Raw genomic sequence first — 4,526 nt, 5'->3', positions numbered from 1 at the left:
GTTTCATGCCCTTTTGTGTTCTTTATTATATTTCTTTTTTTCCTTCTTTCTCTTTTATTATTTTTATTTATTTGTTTGTTTGTTTTGTGTGGCACTAGGGATTCAAACCAGAGTCTTCATACTGAGCTACATCCCCAGTGCTTTTTTATTTTGAGACAGGGTCTTGCTAAGTCGCTAAATTGCCCAGGTTGGCCTCTAACTTGAGATCCTCCTGCCTCAGCCTCCCAGAGTACCCAGAGTATAGGCATGTGCCACCATGCCCAGCTGCATTTGTCTTATTTCAAAGACACCATGATCGCTCTTCCTATGAGTGGCCAGAGGCGACCTGTGAAAATGGTTTTCTACTCTCTCGATCCAGAATATCCCACACATTCATGCAAATCAAGGCGCTCAACTCTTTGTGTTCACTTTAAGAACACCCGTGAAACTGCCCAGGCCATCACGGGTGTGCATATGCGAAAATGCCACCGTATCTGAAGATGTCACATTAGAGAAGCAACGTGTGCCATTCCGGCGTTACAGTGGTGGAGTGGGTAGGTGTGCGCGCCCAGCAGCGGGGCTGGACACAGGGACGGTGGCCCAAAAAGAGCACTGAGTTTTTGCTGTGCGTGCTTACAAGTGCAGAGAGTGATGCTGAGCTGACAGGTTTAGATGTAGACTCTCCGGCCACTGAACATAGGCAGGCGAACAAAGCACCAAGATGCGCCGCTGCACTTACAGAGCTCACAACCGGATCAACCCCTACATGAGCTCCCTGCCACACGGAGACGTCCTGACCTAAAAGGGACAAACCAGAGGAGGAAGCTGCACAGAGGAAAAAGAAACAAAAACTTACGTCATGGGAATAAATTAGGCATAAAATAAAGGTGCCGCCGCCTGCCTCATAAGCGCAAGGTCCCAAGTTCGATCCCCGGTACCAAAAACAAAAAACAAAACAACAGCAACAACCAAAAAAAGAATCACAGCAGTGCATCTAAGAGCAAAAGAGATGATGGAATTCTTGGGGAATAGACCAAAGCTACTCCTGGCTTCCCCAAATTATGCCTTGGCTACTTCTCTTGTTGAGCCCACTGGCTTGTATGTCTTTTAATCATGATAGGGCCATCTGTTTCCCTGTTTTCAAATTTCTTGCAGGAACGCATGAGGCCATTTACCAACCAGACAGTCACAGAACTCATCATGGCGGGGTACTGGCCACTGTGAGAGAGGGAAGAAGCCTCCACCTCCCACTGCCCCCACCAGATCCAGGTTTAGCCCCAACCTTCACCCCTTTGTCAGCTTGAAGCAGCTCCAGAAGAAGAGACCTTCGCCCAACAACTATAAAACAACAGCCTGGAAGGTTAGTTTTCCCTCGTCTTAAAATGGCCCTAACTAGTGATGACACAAGCCCCTCCTAGCGATGTCACAGCTCCCCAATCCCCAGCCACTACATCGCTCAATCCCAGCCCAGCTCCTATAAGCCCCGCCCCAGTCCTACAAGAAGCACTCTCTGTCTCAGCGATATTGCTCTCTCTCCTTTGTTCAGAGACAGCCTAGCAGACCCTCCCCATAATAAAGACTTGTTAAGGTCCTGTAAAAAATAAAAATAAAAAATAAAATAAATGCAAATGAAAGTTAAAAAAAAAGACACCATGATCATTGAACCAAGTGACAAAAATCCAGACATATATAAAGTTAATATTTTTACTCCAAGACCTTCCTTAGTATCACTACTATGACTGTGATCTCTGCCCATCCCACCCTCATCTTGCTAAATTATTCAGTGCTACAGCGTGGTATACGTCTTTCTATATAATTCTCAAGTCTCCTATGAACATAAATACACATATACCGAGGGGGTTAGTAATCGTTCATTTTTTAAAAAACTGGACCATATTATAAATCACTCTGCAACTGGTTTTTCTATCTTAACAATATGTCACATGTTTCCAAGGTAATTAATATGGATATAATTGATTCTTTTTATTAGCTGCACATTCTGTGTTATGGATGGAATGTACAACCCATGCAACCATCTCTCTATTGGCTGGTGTTCTGGTTGCTTCCATTTTTTTTTTTTTTGGTCCCACAACAAAATCACAAAGACAGCTTTATAGATTTGATTATATACTAGTGATTTATATCTATAAAATTTATCCTGAAATGAGGAACTCTTGGGTCCTAACTATTTCAGTTGCCTATTACTGTGCAATAACCAAAACTTAGTAGCTTAGAAAAGATCAGTAACTTATGCTCACTCTCACATCTCCAGCTCAATAAAAACTCAAAAATGAGAGATCATGTCTCTTCTCAGGGACATCAGTGGCAGCAGTTCAGTGGAGGCTGGCAAATCGACTTTCAAAATGGTTCAGTCCCACAGTTAGAAAATGGTGCCACTATTGACTGCGAGCTGAGTCAGGGCTGTGGGTCAGGAACCTGGGCTCCTCTCCACTTGGGCCACTCCCAGGCTACTTGGGCTTCCTCATATGGATGAGGGCCATATGAGTGGGGTCTCAATAGAAGCAAGCTGAAGTTGCGTGATCTCTGAATAAGCTAAGCTCCGGAGCCATGCAGTATCATTTCCTCCAACTTGTTTGTGGTAATAGTCATAATCCACCCACCCAGATCCAAGAAGATGGGAAGTAGATTCTATGATGAGGGAGGACAAGGTTCTAGAAGAACAAGTAAGATGGAAAATACGCTACAACCACCTTTGGAGTCTATAGTGACATAATTAGCAAGTGATAAAACCAATACGCAAATTTTGGTCTGTTTTTATTGCATAATGTGATGTTCCATTGGTATGTGGGTGAAGTCATCTTCTAAGGGCTGGATTTGGAGTAGGCAAACCCAGGCAGGGAAAGACTCAGTACAAGGGAGCCAATTGTACACTATGCCTTATGGAAATCAGCAAGGTCCCTGTGTGCAGCGAGATGCCTGTCTGCCCATAGCACAGCAAGGGTAAGAACAAGGGAGCTGGGGACCCACAAGGAAGCCCTGCTGGCCTTGGCAACCAACCCCCTTCCAGAGGATGTCAGTCTAGCACTGTGACTACCACACATCCTTTATCACCTGTCCCACAAAGGACTCATCATCAGCCTCAATGCTTTCGTACTATCATCAGGAAGAGAAAGTACGAACATCTCGGGTCTGCCTTTTTGTTGTTGCTGTTCTGTGATTTTCTTCTTTTTACATTTTTGTTTTGACAAATGGAGCAGTTCAAGTGACGAGAGTGTTCAAAATGGGAGGAAATGTCACAGATGGACATCTGCCACAGGGCAGACTGGAACCTTAGCAGGCCTCCTTCCCCCACTGTTTAGAATACATACTTAGCTCCAAAGAGTGCCACCTAGTCTCTTTCTACACCCGAACCTGGCCTGCATACACCCCTGAAAATAGTTAAAATTACTTTTAGCAGTGGCTTTTACTTTTACACTTGGCCAGTAAAACAGCAGTTTTGGCTGTCAGCTGTGGCTATTAAACAACTGTGGCTGTATAGCTGGGTATTCCAATCAGATAAATCATCAGCCTAGGTTTATATGTGGCTCTTGATCTCAAGTTTTCTCTGTAAAACTTTATAACTGTTGTCTGTTACCATTCTGCAGGGATTCAACTACTAAAACAACCACGAATGATGAGAAATAACAGTCCTCTGGCTATACCTTATATTTCAAAGTGCTTGATATCCAGATGAGATTACAATAGTTAAACTTACTGCTCCTACTTCAGTACTGATAAAACTGATCTTCTCTTCTGAATACCCAACAACTAAAGTTTGGACACCAGAACCAGAAAGGTAACTGGGTTAAGAAGACAGCCAATATTTTGGCCCTGGCCCTCCAAGGTCAAGGAGGACCTAGGTCATGAGGAAACCTTTTCTACGGGATCCTACAACTTTGGTGAGTCACCCAACATCATAAGCAGGGAAACTGCTGGACCCCAGAGGACAAAAATCAACAAATGTACAGTGTACCAAAGGAGGGTCACCAAAGAGGGAAAGGTCTCCAGTGCTTTCACAGAAAGCAACATAGTCAAGTAAAACTGTGGCCCACCCTCGCAGCTGACACTGACAGAGGAGTTGACAGGCTCTGTACTTGGTTCCAAAAGTAATGCCTGAAGAGACTTAACTGACTTCAATAGACAGCAAGAGGTTCGTTCTGATTAACATAGGTCTCACTTTAACATGGTCTTAAACACCCAACAGAAAAGAATAACTGAAAGATGTATGAAAACAATACCACAATAATAAAATCAAGATATAAAAAGGGGTTCCAATCCCTGGCCCCTCCTAGTATTTTCCAGCTACACTGGGTGCTGACTACTGTTATAGTTCAGTGAGGCTAAAAATCCTGGTGGTTTTTTAGAGACAAGAGTCTCTGAATTCCATAGCTAAAATTGTCCTTCAAAACCACCAATCTCTCCATCTTCTTACAGCTAAAACTAGAGGGACTTGTGACAAGAAATATCAAACTTGGGGCCACGGATTTAGCTCAGTGGCACCACACCTGCCTCACAAGCACAAGGTCCTGAGTTTGATCCAGGGAGGG

At 43.9% G+C, this 4,526-nt stretch overlaps 1 pseudogene; it reads left to right on the top strand.

The window, feature by feature from the left end:
- Window positions 1-333: 333 nt before the first annotated feature.
- Window positions 334-776, top strand: LOC104875897 (annotated as a pseudogene).
- The last annotated feature ends 3,750 nt before the right edge of the window (window positions 777-4,526 follow it).

Source organism: Fukomys damarensis, unplaced genomic scaffold (genome assembly GCF_012274545.1).
Source record: "Fukomys damarensis isolate Sample0158 unplaced genomic scaffold, DMR_v1.0_HiC HiC_scaffold_39, whole genome shotgun sequence".
In the NCBI taxonomy this organism is placed as follows: domain Eukaryota; kingdom Metazoa; phylum Chordata; class Mammalia; order Rodentia; family Bathyergidae; genus Fukomys; species Fukomys damarensis.
This window is presented reverse-complemented; position numbering and strand designations above follow the sequence as displayed.